The sequence below is a fragment of the Festucalex cinctus genome, chromosome 2 (genome assembly GCF_051991245.1).
Source record: "Festucalex cinctus isolate MCC-2025b chromosome 2, RoL_Fcin_1.0, whole genome shotgun sequence".
NCBI lineage: Eukaryota > Metazoa > Chordata > Actinopteri > Syngnathiformes > Syngnathidae > Festucalex > Festucalex cinctus.
Genome location: NC_135412.1, coordinates 7574231 through 7596576, shown reverse-complemented (window position 1 = coordinate 7596576; position 22346 = coordinate 7574231). Strand labels below are relative to the sequence as shown.

At 40.4% G+C, this 22346-nt stretch overlaps 1 protein-coding gene and 1 long non-coding RNA gene across 7 annotated transcripts in view; one reads left to right on the top strand and one right to left on the bottom strand.

The window, feature by feature from the left end:
• The window catches only part of LOC144013552 (synaptotagmin-2-like), an 82054-nt gene that overhangs the window by 21155 nt on the left and 38553 nt on the right, over positions 1–22346 (bottom strand). Inside the window, exons 1-2 of one of the 6 annotated variants that reach the window (XM_077512570.1) lie at positions 18152–18312; positions 17726–17906 (exon numbers count right to left, since the gene is read on the bottom strand). The exons of 4 other annotated variants lie outside the window; for them this stretch is intronic. The gene's annotated coding sequence lies outside the window, so the exon portion shown is untranslated. Of the gene's footprint in view, positions 1–17725; positions 17907–18151; positions 18313–22346 lie in introns of those variants that run through there. One more of the 6 variants, XM_077512569.1, reaches the window with a different exon arrangement.
• LOC144013554 (uncharacterized) lies at positions 1136–19902 on the top strand. The gene is made up of 3 exons (XR_013282280.1): positions 1136–1217; positions 2353–2413; positions 19676–19902. It is a non-coding gene; the product is annotated as an uncharacterized LOC144013554 (long non-coding RNA).

Below are 22346 nucleotides of genomic sequence, written 5' to 3'. Positions count from 1 at the left end.
AAGAGCAGAGGAGGATGACAACAATAACAAGAGTAGACTCTTGTTGATTTTATTAACGTCATGGTGATATGGTGGGAAAAAAGCAGGATTTTGCCATTTCTTAGGTGCCAATCCTCAAGTTAGTGTTGCAGTTTCAGCCGCCATGTATTGCCACATATGAATTATTCAGATTGAGACTGACAGTGAGAAGGATGAGCTCATGTCACTCACGGTCACCTCATTACAATCTAATGTGTTAATTTCAATGTATTTCTGCTCATTCGGAATCTAGCTTAACTAGACCAAGTGTATAGATATGAACGAAAATGCCCTCAACAATTAATCTCCACTGCGCTGAGGGTGACAGCAAGGACGGACACAGAGGACAGAGAGGACTTTATGTTTTATGACTACCACAAGAGAGAGCTTTTAGCAGGCATGCTAGCAAAATCTACAATTTAATTAGCTTTTTTCTCTTTGGCGGAAGCAGTCACACTTTATGAGCCAATTCCCGAGCTAAGACATGCACTTATCAACAGTTCTTTAGGTCAAGTGTTAATGTTTGCATGTTAACATTGGTTAATTAGGCCTGAATGAAAAGTACAGCCAAGGTTCTCCAAATAGTTTGCTCCAATGTTCCACGGCTTTAATCGGGAACCAAGAGAATCATGTCGTCAGTACAGTAGATGTTAATGACAATTTGGTAGAAGAGAAAACAAGGTTTTTAACAATCCATCCATTAAATGTGACATTTTATGAAAACCGAAAATGGTAACCTAATGATGTTGCTGGAGGAAATGTCAGAGGATCTCCAGAGTGATTATGATGGATCCTCTTGGCTCCTTGGACATTTGTATAAAATCTCAGCGCAATCCATCAAAGTATTGTTCAGACACTGCAGTCGGTTGAACAGGCAGACGGACAATGAGAGGCAATGCTTTGAGCTAAATCATATTTCAATATGTACAAGAAAAGCAAGGACAGAGAAGGATTTACAAACTTGGGAGTTAAAGGTGTCGGACAGATGGCAAATTGGGATTTTTGTAGCTGATTCCATCCTTATTTAGGCCTCCTATGTTACAGGTCAAACTTTGAAAACTCGTTCAATGACATACAATATGTGTAACGGACTGATATATTCAGTATTAAATTATGGCGGAAGTGACGCAACGGCACGCAGTAGGAGTTCCAGGGCGCCCCCGTAGCGTTTGCTCAGAGCTACGAAGAGTCTTGGCGTGGTGAGTCGCATCTCGTGGTCGTCCGGATTAATTAGTAATTATACTGTATTAATTTTGATTTGTTGTACTTATGATTAGTGATGGCAAAATGAAGCCCCGTAAAGCAGTGAAGCCCTGCAGTGAAATGCTTCACACACACGTAGGGGCTTCAAGATGATTCATTTCCTCGACTACGCCATCATGTGGACAGAAAAATGTATAACATGCTTGGTGCATGCAATAAAATGGTGGGGTGTAAATCATGCTCTAAATACAAAAGAATATATATTTGAAGAGTGTATTAACATGAATTGTTCTGTGTTACTTTGTCTATGTTTGTGCTTATGCAACAAGTGAAAATGTGAAATAAGGAGGTAAATAAAGTGCTTATTCATTTTTATTTAAAAACTATTTTTTTTTTTTCACCTGCTTTGGAAAAAAACTCTTTCACATGGTACTGATGAAGCAGGGGTGCATCGATATGAGATAGCAAGTTTGTATAGAATTGGACGCGTATATTTCTGTGATTCCCAGTACTGAAGGGGACTTTCAACTGTGAACAGAAAAATGTGAATTTTATGTGTTGTCACATTTTATTTTATTTTATTATTGGAATCTGTTAAAATAGTACCGTAATTGCAGTGCATTACCTTCTGAGGTGAGATCTGCTCAAAGTGCTCCTAAACAAGGGAAAATCTCTTTTTGCTGGTTCCATCACAAAAAGAAGCTCGTCAAATCGAATGCCAAAAGCAAAAAAAGTAGCGCAATAAGGGACCCGAAAACACAAAAAGTGGAGGGGAATCCATAGCGTTTCTTTGCCGCTTTTATTTCGAACTACACTCAAACCTAGCGAATCATTTCCTGAATCAGTCACGTGGTACACCTGCTTCGTGGGGCTTCAAACGTCACCACGTACGTCATCAACACACGCATTTACACGCCGTTCATGAACCACTCATCTGCATTACTCGGCACACGCTTCAGGGATTCGACCCGAGAAGCACATCACTACTTATGATACTGTGTGATATGCTCACCTAGTTGTCTTTGATTGCTGTGAGCCCACATAGCTTTTTCTGTTGATTCTAAAAGTGGCGTTTTGTCGTCCAAACTTTTCGCGGTTGAAGTAACGTCCCAACGGTCGTTTGTTGTACAGATTCCGCTTGTCCGAGACCCAGCGATTCACCACTGCCCTGCCTTGTCACGCTGTGTTGCAGGTACATTTTTGTCTTTTTGCTGTTTTATTTTTCATAGTACTGTTTTATTTTCCTTGATTGTATTATTGGTTCGAGCTCACGACTCAGCGTGGCCGCCATTATTTTTGTATTCTGCCGTGACGCACTTTACGTTGCTTGTGATGCGTTCAGGGACGCTCCGTAAATGAGAGTGAATGTGCTCTTTTTTTTCTGTTTGATTGTAATTCAATGTGAAGGCTGTTTGTTTATTAAGAAGAAATGTTAAAACTAAATCACTATACGAACACTTTGTTAGAAATGTGCAACTTTTGTTTTATTTGAGAATAGAATAACTTTGTTTATGTAAAATGAGAGCTACGAGGAGTCTTGGCGTGATTCCGCTTGTCCGAGACCCAGCGATTCACTACTGCCTTGCCTTGTCACACTGTGTTGCAGTGACATGACATTAAAGGGATCGTTCGTCTTTTTTAACATGAATCTCAATTTGATCCTCACCTCCCGTGTGTGCGATCAGCACTGACTTATCCCTGACAGCGTTCTGTGACACTCGTTCTGGTTCGGCGTTGGACGAGAGGAAAATAGTCCAGCAAGCTGGCTGGGGTCTCGGAAATAAAGCGTTTTTCTTCTAAAAACCATTTCTTTTCAAAAGCGTGATACATTTCCATCACAATACTCTTTTTCTGAATAAAATCAGACGCCATTACCGCCAGCCACTACTTTTCTGTTCGTTCGTATCACTGCGCGGCGCCCTGTAGAACGCTAACCGACGCACTGCAGCCAGCTAGCTGATACTTCCGCCGAAAAGGCAAACAACTTCAGGCTATTTTCCTCTCGTCCAACGCCTGACCAGAACTGATGTCACCGAACGCTGTCAGGGGTAAGTCAGTGCTGATCGCACACACGGGAGGTGAGGATGAAATTGAGATTCATGTTAAAAAAGCCGAACGATCCCTTTAAAAGAAACATCAACTATCCACCTGAGTGTCTGTGGTGCTTGAAGCAACAGCGACGTGGGGCTGCATTTGTTACATACAGAAGTGGCCCGTCACATATGTATGCATGTTATATAAAACATGAACACTTGGATCTTTCAGCATTTTGAACTTAATCACGCTTTGTCAATAGCCTCTCTGTGATTCAGAATGGCTGTTACCATGGTGATTGTAAATGAGAACTAAACCATGGCAGTTGAAAGTAAAGCACTCCTACCTTTGGTGTTAAATTTGAATATTGTCATGGTGTTAGTACCTATACTTTTAATACAGCAGTCTTAGTAATATGACATAATCCCGGCAGCTACTGTATGACATGTACAGGATGGCAAATTATTGCCCATAGCGAATAAACTCAAACCTGGCTCACCTCTTACAGTCCAACAAACCTGAAACAATAACTATGTACAGCATGTATTTGTTCTATCAAAGAAAAGAGAAAAAATGGAACTTGCTTTTGGACAAAAATTCTATGTCAAGAGGTCAAGTTGCACAATTTGCACACTTAACTGACAATGTGCTATGATGATACATTTTAGGTTTAACAAACTTTCAATACAGCCATGTTTCCATTATGTTTCATGGCGTAATTGTGAAATGTGCCATTCCACAACAAGATGCCAATAAAACTCAGAAGTGGACCACACATCAGGTTGTACGGTTGTACAAAAAAAAGTTTTAAGAAAAAAAAAAAAAAAAAAAAACGTTTGTTCTATCACAGTCATGCCTGACAGCACTTTGTTAATAAATGATGATTCTATGATGGCAGATTATTGGCACTGTATTTTGCCAGATAACATATCTGTAATTTTAACGGAGAGAGTTTATTGTTAGCCTATTAGCGTCCAGGTTGGATTGGCAAAGAGATAAAACAACCCAAGGAGGGTGAGCTCAAGTCATGCAGCTGTTCTATTACACAACAACAAGTACCCTGCACAGCAATTAATTAACTATTTGTCCTTTGTTTCCCGGCCCTGACAACTTCCCTCGACACTGCTGCACACAGCTGTCTGCAAGTGGCCAATATGTGCGCATGTGTGTGCGTGCGGATTAATGAGCGCGTCGGTGTGTTGAATACAATCTTGAATTTACAACCATAGAAAACCTCAAGCCGCTTTAATCCTCACTTTCAAAATGGCTTCTGTCAACAAGGAGAAAACTGGTCATAGGACTCATGTGGCTGCAGCTGAGGGCAACATTCAGGAGCAGTGGGGCGGCAAATTAACTATTGAATATTAGGCGCTGTGAAAAGGTTGCCGTATTCAAAGGGAGACAACAGCAATCGGCTGTCACAAGTCAGCAGATGAGCAGGTCCTCAACGATAAAGAGCAATCCGTGTAAGTAATGTGACCTGCTCAAATCCTTCAGCCCACACTGATGCTACTGCTATCTGTGGCGTTACTTATGAGTGCGTGGCCTTCACCTCAACTGCCTGTGTTACCTACGTTTCGTCCAAACTCTCACTAATTTGACTGCTGCTGCACGTTGGCACTTGGGGACTGCAGTTTATCGCTTAATTCACAAAATCAAAGTGGTATGCACATTATCGCTGGAGGTCCATGCGTAGGCTCCTAATTTAGTTTGAGCACTTTTCATGCTGAGAAACTCTTTTATCCAAATCGCATTGAGCTATTTTGGGTATAAAGCTGCGGTTATCATTTAATGAGCATTTCATGCATCATATTCTAATAAATATAGGCTCAGCTAAACACATAAGCCAGATGAACTCTGACCCCTCTGAACTGAGCTGATGCAAAGCTTTTATCAAGCAATACACTGTAACATCCATCCATTTTCTTAGCCGCTTTTCCTCACAAATTTCTGTAAAATCTACAGTAAAAAATTACAGCGTTATCTTGTTTTTTAATTTTACAGTATTTAACTATATACCGCAATGCATTATGGGTAAAAACATGGTACAATAATTTGCCGTATAATTAGTGGCCAAATGCTGTCAATTTTACAGCAACTGATTCGCATGTATATATGTGGATTAGGGCTGCACGATATTGGAAAAACATGCGATATACTTGCTGAACATAGCGATATCGATATTATTGCGATATTTAACATTTACCTAAGGAAATTACATTATTACCTAATGAAAGAAAAACATTTTTCATGGGGCAAAATAAGCAGCCTTCATGTAATCTTAGTTAATTAATTGTAATTATGTCTTGATAATTTTCAACTATTGAATGGCGATGCACATTTTAGTTAGCATCTGACTGGTCAAATTCATATAAAAAGCATAAAATTCCATATAAAACTTATTGCGTGCCTTTGCGATATGGATATTGCAAGGGCCAATATCGCGATATCGATATTTTTTCGATATATTGTGCAGCCCTAATGTGGATACCCGGATTTTGGCGGGTATCTCCCCCGTGCCTGCGTGGTTCTTCTCCGGGTATTCCGGTCTTCTCCCACATTCCAAAGACATGCATGGCAGGTTAATTGAGCGCTGTGAATTGTCGCTAGGTGTGATTGTGAGTGTGGGTGGTTGGTCGTCTCTGTGTGCCCTGCAATTGGCTGGCAACCAGTTCAGGGTGTCCCCCGCCTACTGCCCATAGCCAGCTGGGATAGGCCCCTGCGACCCTTGTGAGGAATAAGCAGTTAAGAAAATGGATGGATGATTTTTACAATGACATATTGTATTATTTATTTACATGAATTTACTGGCAACTTTAGTTAAATTAGAATACAAGAAACATTTGTAAACTAGATTACAGTGAATTTCTGTAATAGATTTTCATTGTTATGAAATGAGATTTTACAAGAATTAGCTGGCAAATGTGTTGCCAATTATTTCTTTTAAATTCTACAGTCAATTTGTTAGTATATGACAATATAACGGGTAGGTTGAAAGTAAGGCTGCAGCTATCAAATACTGTATTTCAGTATTTAAGTATCCTGAAAATTCTATAGAATAATTGTTTATTTGTATGAAATATTATTCGGAAATATTTTTCTTTCATATTTCATAACGAAGAACCAAATGGTTTACTTTCTTATATGATCAATTTACACACCAAATTGACCATGAACTCTTCATATGTACAGCATGTTGTGGAGTCATGTGCTTCAGTTCCGCTCAAAGAAAGGCTGACCACATGGTAGCATTTAATTTCATGTGAATCGATAGTAGTACCAACCCAAATTAATCCGTACTGAATAGTATCGCCTTGATTAATTACCCATCCATTCTTGCAAATCATTAAAGGAGTCTACTTAAGTTTTTGAGAGAGGTTAACTACAGAAGCAGCAGCGCTAGTCTGTAGCACATGGAGACAATGGCGAAGAATGAGGGGTAAGCATGCTAGCGTGCTAGTTAAGCTTCGATGAATGAAATATGGTGAGTCATTCTAGTTAGTTACCGTGCGAGTTATCCTCTTTTATACTTGATAGTGTTTACATTTCTACTTGCTAACATGAAGGCCACACTGCAAATGCTGGCTGAACAAACACACAAACAAAAGAGCCCAGATTTAGCCCTCATCAGCCTAGGCGACTAACAGAGCAAAATTTAAACACAAACTTCCTAAATATAAGTAGCACAAGGATTGTCCCACCAGGAAGGCAACATTCTGGATCCCTGCTATACCATGCCAAATGTCACATGCTGCTCTATTGCACATGAAGCTTTGGACTTGTCTGATCAGTATTTAATCCAATTACATCATACACAAACTTAAACCTTGAACCTGCAGTGAAAACAGTGAATAAATGAAGAAGAGCTGATGCTAAAGGGCTGCACTGATTGGAGTATTATTGAAACTGCATCTGGCAGGTTGGATGAACATACATAGCATCCTGTGTCAGTTTTTGTGAGGATGTGTGTTCCAACAAAGACTTTCCGCAACAATAACAAGCCATAGTGGACTGCCAAACTTTGACACCTCCATCAGGCTAAAGAGGATACTTTTCAGAATGCACAGGCAGGCCAGAAATCAGCTGACAAAGGAAATTAACATCGCCAAGAGAAGCTACGCAGAAAAGCTGGAGAAAAAAAACAAAACAATTCAGGCTACTGCTAATGACTCTACATCAGTGTAGAAAGTTACCATCAAAGGCAGAGAACAGAAGTATAGATGCTAACTATTGGCGCTCTTCGTTACAGCTCTAAATGGCTACCTCAAGACTGTCTTTAGTTGTCTTCTTAAACAAATTTGACAAAGTCCAATAAGGAGTAAAACAGTCCAATCAGCATTGCATCTCACACAAAGGTTAGAAAATGAGTTATCTACTGTATACTCCTGGCATAGCATCGACACAGCTCGAGCGTCGGCTGTTGAGAGAGTGAATTGAATCTTCCTGAAGCTGCTTTTTCAGCCGAGCAGTTGGATCCCTAAGAATTTTTAGGGGCCTATTCACTAAAGGTTTGCGTCGCCTTTGCACGGCGCTAACCGGTGTTACTTGCGCGTATGTAAATTAGGTAATTTGCATACATTTGACGCAAAATATGCCCACCCCAATGCAAATGAGACTCAGTGATATACAGCGTCGAATTCACTAACGCCACCGCAAATAGCCACACCGAGTTTGCGTGACGCAAATAATGTTTTTGGAAAGCATGTATTAACCTGCCACAACCTCGATCCTGGGATCATGGCAGCAGTGCATGCCATTTGCGGCACAACATGAACACGCAGTGTAAATATTACTCTAAAACTTAGTCTATTTGGTCGCACTCTCAAATTTATTCTCCCGAATTTACCGTGTATATGTAGCTGTTACAAATTATATTTTGTAGCTGTAATCAGTGCTTTTGCTTCTGCAAGCAGACAATATTGGATAATTATGACTGTGTGAAACTGTATATGCATCCATTTCCTGTTAGATCAGCTATGGCGAACTCTGGTGGGTATATTTGGTATTACACATTTATCTTTTAGCCTGGGACTTAACCCATTAATTGCCAATTGCTGTGTTTTACACCACATTTCCATACATCGCACCTTCACAACACCCGACACTGGGTACTAGATTGCAGTTAGAAACTCTCTCCTTGTCATTTTTATTGCGGTGAACGACTTGTAAGACACATTATACAAACAACTAGCAGGTTCTTTATTTGTGTCCAGCAATAGTGCGGAATTTAGGTCATTTCCCAATTGGCTATCAACCCGTTTCATGTTGCATTCATTGTGGCCGATGCTGGTGTTGGCCCCCGCACTGGATACAGGAAAAAACACCCCACACCTTTTAGAGCCGCTGAACGATCGAGCCTTTACTGACGATGATCGGAAGAGGAGGAAATACTCAAATTCAGCCTGATTATCATGATGTGTAAACCATACTTTAGGTTTATCACAGACAGCATTGACACGATCAAGAAGGCAGAGTTGAGACGGTTACTTTATTTCAATTACAGATCATTTGCAGCTTTGTTCCTGAACTCTTGCTACTACTCACCAGTAATGCTCTCCTGCTGAAATGGGCTCAGAACTCCCAAAGTCGCAATGGTTTCATTTTGCCACGTTCTAATAGGATTACAGGACGATACTGATGGCTGCATTGCTTGTTATTTACCACTGAAGGTTGAGATAATGTGAGGATCAAGGTCTGAGCAGAGTGCCTTCAAATGGAAGATGGAATCGCCAGTCTCTCAAGAAGAAACGCTCCACTGCTTCCATCATTTGCATTTATTAAACCTTGGGAAATTGTACATATGTTGACTATGTTAACATTGTACTGAGTAGTGTCTTTTAATCATTTTACATTTCAGCTGCAGAACTTACTTAACTTACTTACTTAGATGCATGACCAACTAATACCTGCACTCTTCCATGAGTGGGGTCAAAAATGACCCCAATTTGAGTGAATGCGTTTTATGCTGTAATTTTGAAGAAACACCTCTCATTAAAAACAAATGCCCAACCCACCGCCACCCACAATACTGACCCACGAAAAAAGCAAATAAAGAGCATAAACAAACATTCAAAACAAACCAATGAATGACTTGATTTCAATATCAATGCATTGCCTCTGATGGGAACGTTGCCCCTGCCAAAATGGCCGCTACTTTGGTGTGTCGTTTAGATGGGCTGCTTCAACATGCTGGCATAATAATATTACATATTATATTTTGTCTTTCTATCTTTGAAGATAACACAAAGCTCATGGAAGTGGAAAACAGCACATATATCATGAGGAATAAAAAAAATAATATGAGGGTCATTAAATAAATAAGGTGAATTTTTTGGTATAAGGACTTCTAATACATGTTTGTTGAACCTGCTTTGCGAAATACACACCAGGGTGGTGAAACTGCTGGATTACATGTTTGGATCAACAGTAAATGTATATCTGACAATCACAGTTGATAAAAATCCAATGTTTTTAGGGTTAACCTTTGAAATTCCATAAACTTGGGGTCATTTTTGACCCAACTTATGGAAAAGTGCAAAAAAATAAGCCCTGAGGTCATTTTTGACCCCACTTAATGCATCTAAGGGTTAAACGCTACCGTTCTACGTTCAATCCTTGAAATTGCTGTTTTGCACCACATTTCATAACAAGAATCACAATGTCAAAAGTTCAGATTTAAACTGGCATCCAGTAAATGCTGCAACAGAGCCAGATTTATGCAAGGTATTCCACTGTAGTTATAAACGTCTCTCTCTTTTGTCAATTCAATAAAGATAGCCAAGAACCGACAAAAGCTCTGGCAACTTGTAAATAGCACATGGTGCAAATCCTGTGCCAGAGTCAGGTACTGGAGCTGAGCAATAAAAAGAAAGAAGCGACTTCTGCTGTCACAGTACAATAATTACCACAATGTGACAAATTAAGCCTTGAAATCAGTCAACACTTTTAGCTGGAAGAAAACAAACACTTGAAGCATCATCAAGTGTGATGTCACCAAATCTGACGATACCAAGGAACACGTCTAAACGATTAACTCCACACGTGTGTGTGTGTAGCGTTTTCCTGTTTATTTATTTTACGATTCACCACAAAAGGGTACACATGGAGGTACAGAAGTAAAAGGACTGAAAAAATATGCTGACATTGGGCAGCCTCAGGAAAATTTGAGCAGTAAAATTAATTGAATTTTAATATCATATGCATATTTATTTTACTAATCACAGCTCCGCAAACACCTTCCTGTTCCCTCTCCATTACACGGCTATCATGTGTCTGCAAATTGTAAATAGTTTTACTTCATTTTAGTTTAATGTTATTATTCAGTAGCTTCACTTTATGCTTATAAGACTACAGAATGTAACTTAAAATATTTCCTGTACAATTAATAAATGTTTTATGATGGAATCAGTTTGAGTTTGTGAACCCAATTACCTAATCCCCGCCAAGCCATTTTCACTGATGGGACCCCCTTCGCATCCTGGCTGTTTTACAGGATTTTGACTGTATTTGTAAGGCCCACAGAATATTGTGTTCTATTGTTATAAAAACATGGAACCTACCAAAAGAAAGTTAGAGTCTCTTTGTTCATCAGGGAAAAAAAAAGTATAATTGCATCTGTTTCTGTTTGGCAGCAATTAGCATTAGAATATAGCAAAGTTTCATTATTATTCATAAACCTGTTAAAAACACTGGGGAAAGGAGCTTGCTGCAACATGGTCTTGGCTGATCTCTTATACTCTGCTGCCACCTGATGGCCGCTTTTTGTAATAACAAACATTGCTTTAAGCGACCTCTTTAGTTCAGAAGCATCAAAGTCTTCTGTATGCTCTAGCATTTAAAAACAACACAAAAACGTATTTATATGTTTTTGGGTTTGAATGAGCTTCATATTATATATTTGGGGAAACTGTTTTGAAAGTAAGACAACTTGGATGTCCACCAGTGTTGCATAGCTGATTATCTTCAACTGTGGCGCACTGTAGCTAGCTAGCTAGCAACCCCTCTAATTAAATAAGCACACATAAGGAACACAACAGAAATTTGAAAAATTATTATGCCTTAATTAAATTTTGACCAATGTTATTGGTACAGTTTGCAGAATAGGGATTGCTTTGTAAGGAGGTACATCATGCTAACACATTTTCCACATCACTTTTAGTAACCGCAACTATTTTTCTACAAAATAATCTGTACTCCATCATAACATTGCTTGTTTCACACTGCAGCTGATCTGCAAAACAGTCAGCAGAGTTGCTTATGCAACCATTCGGGGAGAGGAATCTACATGGGCATCACACCCCCATACTTCCCTCAGGGTTGCAGATATACGTTCAAGATGCAGGCACACAGACAAAAAAAGAAAAAGAAAAAAAAGAACAACAATCCAGAAGAAAAGCTTGTGAGCATGATTCAGTGGCAGCTGTGTCAACACAATGCAATTAGTTCAGGAAACCCTGCCAGTGCCGGCACTGATCTGAGGGCAGCCGCCGAGATAAGGATGTCACAAAGGTGTCTTGCGTATCACCTCACTGGAGAGCGTTAGAGGAACGCCTCGCCTCGTATATCTTGTTGTGTGCTGACCCGAAGGGTGGTCCGGAGAGGCTTATTTACAAACGTGCTTGTGCAGATAAAACAACGCTTACTTTCACCTGCAGCTCAGTGTGACTCAGCTATTGTCAGGAGGGATTCTTGCAAATGGGGCTGGGAGGTGCCCAGGCTTGAATGCTGAATGAGGAGATGTTGAGATCATTTACACCCAGTTGCCATACATCCTCCCCCTGGCCCTAAGCGCAACCCCTCTCTCTGTCCCCTGATAGGTCGATTAATCATTCTGTCACTGATATAGTGAACCAATCTGCATGTGAAACTGTGCGGGGTAAATGCGAGCAAGGACAGGGACACTGCAGCACTGCAGATAGGCCACATGAAGAGCCACAGTATGGAGTGAGGGACCAATGAAGGTCCTAAGCAACTGTGATGCATAATCCATGAATTAAAACAACAATAGCAACATTGTCAGAATGAAAATGAGTGCAGATGTTGTACAACTTCTCAAGCTGACAATTTAAAAAATGATTTCCCTTTTTCAAAATACTGTACAAAGTTTATGGGAGGTACTATTTTTGGCCTTGAGCAGTTGCCAGGCAACCAGTGAAGATGACAGGATGATACCAAAAAATGTTTTTTCAACTTTTTGTACAAAGGGAGTGAACATTTTACAAAGAGACACTACTTAATGTAGGGAAGTTTTGTTGCCATTGTTATTTGGTTTCATATTTAATTCAAATGTCAAACTATATTGCCCAACCATTTACACATTTTGTGTGCTGCTGTGAAAATCTACCTCGGAATGTGATGACATGACACTTTTGAATGTTGGTTCTATCTGCAACATTTTTGCTCACCCGTGATTCGAATTTTAAACTTCAGGCAAAACTAGCTGTAGAACCGCGTACACTGTGACGTCACATTCTGCCATGTTGCTCAAACCTTCGGATAAGTGTTTTTTTTTTTGTTTTTTTTTTAAACAAATATTGTAATTATATCAGCCGATTAATACTATATTTTGCACGTACTAGCCTCAGACTGTTACACATACTTGTTAAAATGATGGCTACAATCACTCAATATTAGTCAATTTTTTTTCTCATAACACTACTATAATTTCTTAAGAAGAAAACACGCTTGAGTATTAGTAAAAAAAAAAAAAAAGAAGAAGAAGAAAAAAAAAAACACCATTCAGAAGCTGATTTTCCTTTAATTTATGCAAATCCCTAATATTGTGGTATCCATGTTCAAAAATGGAAGTATTACCCGCCCAGTAATTTGATAGATTGGGATTTGTTGTGTTCAGAAACATTTTTCGTTTGTTTGTAAACTCGATAAATTATTACGTTGCTAACAGTTTGGGCTATAGATATGACACCCATTTTGAGATGCCTAAGGCTGGGGTTTAGCGAGGAGTGTCGTTCGTGTATTTCAAATGTGTGGATGGCAATTTATTTTTTTTCAATGATTATGTATTGATGGCATGAAACTTGATAAAAATAAACCTCATGAAAACCGGTTGCAAAAAAAACAAGTTACGACTTATTTAACGTGTACGTCGATAGGAACGTTTGACCTCCCCAACATGACCGCTACATATAAGCATGTCGGTTAGCTGACTGCTACAGTCACGGACTTATGGTGCATTCGAGGAAGGCAGAAATTATCACTCCTCAGATTGTCACAGTTCTGACCTCAAAGCGTTCCAGGCGAATGTAAACAACAAAGGTGGCTGATTCTGATAAATTGTTTGATTGTCTGGTTCAGTTGTATTACGTGAAGTTGTTCATTTTGAATAACTAAATTAATGTCAAATAAAAAGATAGTAATAGTAAATATATTTGGAAATGTGTAAATTATGTTTTGCCATTCACCGTCTGTGTCTCTATGGGGGTCGCCATTGTCAGGTTGAATTTTTTTCTGGCTTTAACTCGGATCTTCGCATTCAAATGGGCGTTCCAGTGCACACTTCCTAGTATGAGGTCGGAAAAGTCCGACCCCCCCAAAACACTGTTTTGTTATAAGTGTATTATTTATGCTATGATACCTGTATGGAGTAATTATAGCCTCCCAAATAACAAACTTCAATGTTTGCATTGACCATATATTGTCGCTATCTAGTATCGTGTATTGTGACTCAACAGAGATTAGATTTACATGTAACAGACGCAAGATGGATGCAGCACTCACGAAGGCGAACACCCAGGCAGGAGTCAAGGCAGACACTTGTTTTTATTCTGCATGTAGCAAAAGCGAGGCTCAGTCACACTCAGAGGCAACGGCGAGGTCTCCCCCGTACAGAAGCTGTCTCTGCTTTGCTGGGAAAACGCACCTACGTCACACATGAGCCCTTGTTGTGCTTCACTAATGGATGCCCCACTTGCTAGAAACAATGCGGAACTAACATTATTTACAAAATAGTCTATATAAATGTATGGTATACAGAAATAACTCAAATAGTTTTAAACAGAAAATATGAGTTTTGAGAACGTTCACAAAATGAAAATAGCAAAATATCTTAAAACAAAAATATTTACCCGGCTACATACATTTCAGCATAAGATGCCGACCGGTGGCTTCACATCTCATAATGGCGAATTAGCGCCATTATTAGTCCATTCATATAGAAGTGTGTAGCTACAGTGCGCTGGCGTATCGAGGGTGTGCTTGGAAATCCACTCTGATGCCCTACCACGACTCTGAGAGTGGATGTGTTCGAAGAGACAGAGCAGGCCCCTGCCATTAATTTCAGAATGCAGCCCATGTTACATAAAAAAAATAATAAAACAAATAAATAAATAATAATAATAATAATAATAAAATTCAGAAACTCATGCTCGAGTTGTTTCCATTCTGTACTACCTGACACACTGGGCACTCCGTGTTCCCAGCTGGAGCTGCTAGAGCATGCTGTGTCTGGCACTCCCTTTTTTTTATTTATTTATTTATTTTTTTTGCTGCACCCTGAAGAACCGAAGGCACATTTGAACATTGTGCTGTGTTTCTGACCGGTCAGAGTGAAGCAGTACACGCATGATATTTCCAAACGCAGTCGTAGTCTTCATATCTATGCTCGAGTCATCACCGCTTTGCATGATATCACAAACACGGAGAAGAAATAAGTTGCACATATGTACATCGGTGTAAGTTGCAAATATGGCGACATACCGTGGAAAAGACTTGCTTTGAAAAATATTTCTTGGGGACCCACTTTTATACACAGCAGGGAGTCATAGGAAGTGTATTATAGAAAACTTTACTGAATCTATGCTGCATTTGAGGAAAGTGGGAAGTCGGACTTTTCCGACTTTATACAAGGAAGTGTGTACGGGATGATTCTAGAATTCCCACTTGTGAAGTCCTTTGGGGGAAAAAGGACCCCGACCCCATTATCTCCCTGCATGAAATTATACGGTGAACTACTGAACTTAAGGAATGTTCATGAAATAAGTTAAACAAATACATATTGTTTACCTCATTTGTCATTGTTCCTCTTCTATTTGATTTATTGCAAGAAAGCAAGTTTGCTGAAGGTCAAAATGTGTTTTGAGGACCCAAACAAATAGCAATTGATCACTATCCCCTTGAATGCTTTCAGGTTGGAACTGGGAAAATTTGGTTAATTCCGATTTCCGACCTTCCTCGAATGCAGCAATACTTCTCAAAACTTGTAACACAGAAGACTGGCATGCCAAATACACATGTGGAATATCCTATTCGGTCCATATTCTGTGGGGGAATTATGTGAAAACCAGCACATTATTATCTCTTTGACTGCCAAAAACGTTTAATCACGATTAATAAAATCGCAATGTATGCCGCCATAAACGTAAAATGACGTCAACTACGTTTTTTTTTTAGTTTTAGTTTTTTTCAACATGGGCAGTGCAACATCTAAGTGCAACGCTGCCTGGTCAATGGGTTGTGGAATCAAAAACACTCACTAACTATGGCCACCAGATGGCAGCATTGTATCGCTTCAATGGGCTGTCCGTGTATCAAATTACAATGAAAAATGACGAAATCTGATGAAATAGAACGTTTTCAAGGATGACGTGAATGATAACGTTTTGATAACGTGTGGCAGTAAAAGAGTTAAGTACATCTGAGGACGCAAGATCGAGTCCAGGCTCTGGCCTTCTTGGGTGAAGTTTGCATGTTCTCCCCGTGCCTGCGTGGCTCTTCTCCGGGTACTCCGGTCTCCTCCCACATTCCAAAGACGTGCATGGCAGGTTAATTAGGCGCTCCGAATCGTCCCTAGGTGTGCTTGTGAGTGTGGATGGTTGTTCGTCTCTGTGTGCCCTGTGATTGGCTGGCAACCAGTTCAGGGTGTACCCTGCCTACTGTCTGAAGCCGGCTGGGATAGGCTCCAGCACCCCCTTGTGAGGGGCAAGCGGTTGAGAAAATGAATGGATGGATGGATATGATGTACATAAAATATGACATCTCGGAATGAAAGTGCACCTCATAACCCCCGGTGCACATCTATGAAATGTTGATGCAGCTTCATGTTTTCTGTAAACCCATGTATAATAACCCATTCTTGATTTTTTTTTATTTACAAACAGCATGTTATTCTCAAGATATTACTGTTTTGTTTTGTTTTAATCAGCAGTGTGGCCGTGATATTGTTTTACACTTTAATGTTCATTCACTGTGCATTATTGTTTGGAAATGCTTTCCCTAACCAGAACCGTTTCTATCATCTCGCTCCCAAAATTTCTTTTCTTTTCTTTTTTTTTCCCCCTATAAAGGCTTCATGAGGCAAGCCAACAGGCGTGTCTGGTTAGTGCTGTGCTATTTCCTCCTCATGGATCTGAAAAAAAGCTCACCAGTTGTCACATAGAAGACAAACTTGGATTTTTGAATTTCATTTTTTTTTTTTTTGTTTTTTTTTTTTTTGTTCTGAAGATGCAACTGCTGACATTGCACCAGCACAGTCAGGAGGTTTGTGCCTGGTGACACATCTGACAGTTTAACACCGAAGCGCCTTGCCATTGTCAGCAACCAACCATCGCACAGGTCAGGGCAAAAACAGCAAGCGACATCTGGCCAAGTGGTTCCATGACGGCTCAAATGCCCAAACATCACCAAGAATGTAGAATAATTTAACAAACGCTGCTTTTCTTTCCTATTCATGGAGCAGACCAAGCATTTGGGCTCCAGCTGACTTCTCCGCGGGAGTCAATTGAAAACAGAAATAAGATTGGTGAACTTCAAAGCATCCTCATTTATCTGGCTTTGCACGAGAGACTCGGAGAGTATTTGTCAGTGTGAGAGCCACAGGATGCGGCAGCCTGCGGTTCACACTTAATGAGCCTGCCTGCCTGAATGTTTTACAGCCAGAGAGCTCAGCATCAAACGACCCTCTGCTCCTCGCTACTGCAGAGGTAAACATATGTTGTATGCACTAAAAAAAAAAAGTAAAATTGGATCCTTTGCGCTATTGTTTACAATCTTCCAGAAAGTTGAGTGATCATGTGACCACTCCAGATACCGCCCATTGACCGCTTCCCATCATTTCCACACAAGACACTCTGGGGCCAGATCAAACGTACGTTCTACTATATTTGAAGATGTTACGTGTACAATATTCTCTTTGAAGAGACTATGAAATGAACCCACATTTGCTTCACAACCGCACACATTCCCAACCCTCCAGGCTCTCGGTAACACTACATAGTTATTTATAGCAGTTGAGATTAATATAGCAATGAATTTGAATTTAATTCACTAAAATCTCTTCTAATAACATGCCTAATGTGGAATTACAAGCAGCCCAAGATAGGCTTTGTCCTTGGTACTGTCACCTCAGTGCTGCCAGTGTTATATGTCCCATGAGAAAGCATCCTGCAGCACTTTATGAAATCCCACCTCTCGTTCTCCCCTCTCCAGCACAACTGTCAGCCTCCTGACTACTTACAAGCGTAAGAGCACGTTCCCCGCTGTGTGTTTGGCTTCATAGTGGCAAAACACAGTCGTGATGGACTATTTTAGCGCCAGTTCTTTTGGCTCCACTTGTGTTGTTTCTCACTGATCAAGGTTGGTTTTGTGAGATCCCGTAATTCCCTTGGTGACAAGCTAACATCTCTCAGCAGGACACTCTACAAAAAAAAAAAGAGGCGTGTCATCCGTCAAGTGTGCGAAACCAGACCGAGACCACTTTTCTCCTGTCAAGTTTGCATCAAATGAATGGGCGAGAAACGTACAGAATGAAGTCGAAAATGCAAAGATGTCGCCTATCATCCCCCAACAAGCAGGAACATTAAAAGCCTATAACTCTCAAGCCAGACTCCTGACAGAGAAAGTGTTCAAGCATATGCTGAGAAGCGAGTTGAAACACCCTTACCAGCAATGCTGTGATTCCGTATTGCTGTTCTCCACAACAGGCTATCCCATTCACCAAAGAGGCACTTAGGCTTAATGATCAAATGCCTTATAAACGTCCCCAGACCGCTCTCCCATCAGTACCAGCAACTGCAGTCCTCTTTGCACTGTTTCCGCTGCACCACTACTTACCCAGCCTCCCCCCACCAAGCAACCACCCACCCACCCAGTCTTCTGACTACCCCCACCTCGATTTCTTTCAATCCCCTCCTCCTCTTTCATGGATCCCCCCACCTCACCCCTCCACTCCCCGCCCCGCGCTCTTTCCATCCCTCCCTGCACTCTTGTGCTCGGTACTCAGCTGATTTGCGATGCTGCTCACAAGGTGCTGTATGCAGCACTCTGCGTCCCAGTCCAACGCATGCGGGCAAGCAAAATGCATCGACAATACGCTACGGCCAGAGTGTTACTTGCCCTAACGTCATCAGCGCGCCGAGAGGTGGTGGGATTGCATCAGCATAAACAAACGAGCAGTTGCGAAGGAGTTCAAACAAACGGCAATGCTGAAGATGAGAACAGGAGATAATGGGATGAAGACGAGAAGAATTTACTGACTGCTTAGCACAGCATCCGTCGGCTGCGTGCTGTCTTTATACATTTATCTGTATTATGTGTTTGGACACGCACCACTCCTTCTGTCATCAGAGTTTGAACTCACAAGCACAGCACAAATATAAATACGGCAAATGGTGCATATAAAAGCAGTTTTTTTTTATGGAGGTTCAAACGACAAGCTCGCATCACAGTAATTTGCTCAAAAAAAAAAAAGAAGAGGCTTTCGAATCTGGCTTGAAAATCCTAAAATCACCAAAAATCCACTCAAAACTACTTGCTCAAAATGCCTTTTTTTTTCCTATTACAGTGGACAGGACACGTGACTGTATAAATCTGCTGGCTTAATGACAAGACGTGACACACTCATTAGCTTAACACCAACGCTGAGCCAGACACTTTGGAGCCCTTTGGGTGGAACAGTGTGTCACCGAGAATTATCATTGTCCCTTAAGTGAATCACCTTGCTTATTGGCCAGAAATGGGCACTTGGACCAGAAATCAATAAAATTGTAATCACTTAGAATGGAAAAAGCAGTGAGACACAGTGAGGTAGCTTTTGGTCATTTCCAAACATATAACTGCAAACAAGGAACCTCATTTGTATCCTGCCCATAGGCCATATTGCCTTTCACAGAGGTATTAATGCGTTATTTAGGTTTGGATAAAAACGGTTGGCTGAAGCTTTACACTCGGGTCCTCTACCAGAGGCCTGGGAGGAGCTCGAAGTTTCTGCACCGGATTTTAGCTTTTAGCTACTGCATTCTTCTGCCCAGAGATGTCAGATGCTGTTCCTGGTATCTGCTGGACCAACCTTGGATGTTGCTGGACCAAGTGCCCCGATCACTATTCTGGCACCACTTTCACCAATTTCCTTCATTCTTCCTTCAATCCTTGGTATTAATCCAACTTTTCGTCTTCTTTTTTTCTGCAGATGTTGCTATTTCGGGATCGCGACATCTATCATGACTGCTGTCTTCTGATGTTTATCCTCCACCACTATGTAGGCTGGTTGGCTATCACCAGTTTGTTATTCGGGATCTTGATTATTTCTCTACCATAATATTTTCTCCAAAGGTATTTCAGGGAATTTGGAAATTGACGGAAGTTCCATCATTCCGTCACTGAAACCGACGGAACCAGTACACTGTACAGGGCAAATGGCAGACAGAGACTTGTCATTGTCAGTGACAGTGAACATAGGTGCATTTTTGGATGATGTTTTGAATATCCAATATATGCATGATAAGATCCTGAGGCCCATGGTTGTGCCATTCATTCTTGACCATCACCTCATGTTGCAGCACGATAATGTTGCAACAGGAGTTGATGATAAAGCTTAAAATGTCCCAATTCTACCGTGGCCAGATATGAAAACTTTTTTTTTCTGAAAATTAATCAACGTAAGTTTACGCAGCAAACATCCGAACACAAAAATCCAAGAAATAAACGTTTTATTAAACGTTTCACAAATGTTCGATATGCGAGCCCTTGGTTACACGGCACACATCGAATCATTATTCCGTTTCTCGGCAAACTCGAACAACGGGATTGATGGTTATCAAGGCCTCAGTTATAGGAATGTCACGATAAGGGCAATATCGTGATATCGTGATATTAAAACTGCCACAATATCGTCGTCGTCATGCTCACAATATTTAAAAGGAACGCATCTGTTAAAAAAAACAACAAAAAACAGTCAGGTTGATTTCCATTTGTGCAGATCTCGCACCCTCTAGTGGCTATTTTATTAGTGCAATTTAATTTTCATTAGGGATGTTTTGGCCTTCTATGTTTAAAATCTATGCTAATTGTCAGATGAAGGGGAACCTAATTTGCTTGTGAAGCGATCAATGTGTGCTTGCATTAGCAAGTGCCTCAATATTGTGATCTTTTGTAAATATCGCCAACGCCCCCACAATATCGTGATAATTACCGTATCGTGACCTTCATATCATGATAATATCGTATCGTGATGTTTGGATATCGTTACATCCCTACTCAGTTTTCCGAGTCTTCAGATCATCCACGATGTTGGAAGAGACTCCCTTTTCCGGGAGCACAAACATCCCTCCTTCTTAAATTTCGCAATCCATTTCTGTATGGTACGTGTGTCTGGTGACTGCTTTGAAAATTCTGTCCGAATTTTACGTTGAACAAGTTGTTTTTATCCAATTCCAAAACACAAAACACTTCCTCCTATCCAGTAAAATATTTTGTTAAGCAAATAAGAGGCAAATCAATGAAAACGCCATTTTACGCAAAAAGCTGAAACTGTGATTGTGACAAAGAGATTTCAAACCAAACCAATTTTTATCCTGCTATTTTTGCCAGTTACCGAGATATGAGATTTTGTAAGGTGGCATATTGAGATGAAACACCCTGTGCTGACTGATTTTCTGACCCTCCTAGATCAATTCAATAAACTAAAGCTACTCATTTTAGAGTGGTCTTTTATCATGGACAACTAAGACACAGCTGTGCAATAATCATGCTGTCTAATCAGTTCCTTCCCATGTCAAAACCTCTAAAGTGGCTGGATTATCTCGTCAAAGGAAATTGGAATACTAACAGAATTAGACAGCTTTGTGAACAATATTTGAGAGAAATACACTGTTTGTGTACCATATTTTCCGCACTATAAGGCGCACCTAAAAGCCTTCAATTTTATCAAAAGCTGACCATGCGCCTTATAATCCAGTGCGCCTTATATATAGATCCATATTGAGCCGCAACAGGTCTCGCTGTCAAGACGTTATTCGGTGATCCTGCACGATCGGTGACGCGCATGCGCAGAAGGTCCCGCCATCTTGGATCGCGAGCTAATGCGAATACTTTACCTCAGACAAAATAATAAAACAGCTGTTTGTTCATTTTGGGAGTGAATGGAGTTGTCAGAAAGCTGGTTTGTAATCTATTAATAAAGTTTGACTGACCTATCTGACTGTTTTGTTGACATTCCCTTTAGCGCAGCACCATCTAATGGATGCATAACGTAACCCCAGACTCTACTGTAGCGCCTTATATATGGAAAAAGTTTTAAAATATGTCATTCATTGAAGGTGCGCTTTATAATGAGGTGCGCCTTATAGTGCGGAAAATACGGTACTCATTTTAGTGTGGTCTTTTATTATGGACAGCTAAGACACAGCTGTGTAATAATCATGCTGTCTAATCAGTGCCTTCCCATGTCAAAACCTGTAAGGTGGCTGGATTATCTCGTCAAAGGAAATTGGATCACTAACAGAATTAGACAGCTTTAGATTTAGAGAAATACCGGTATGAATGTTCCAACTATAGATCTGTAGCACTGATTTTATCTGCTACGGGAAGCAAATAATCTTATAATCATGTGTGTAATTTTATTGCGTTTGTAGTAAGAGAAACTCACGTTGAATTAAGCGGACCAAGCCTCCAGAGGTTCAGAGCAAGTTAGAATACATATTTCCTAGGGCATATGTGTCGTGAAGACTAATCGCGTGGAGCTCAGATCAAATGGAATGCCGTGACATTTGCCAGACATTACATACAATATCACATGCTCCTGCTGAGAGGGTGCTTATGTGGCATAAACCTTCACAACCAAAATTGAAAAGAGAATCGAG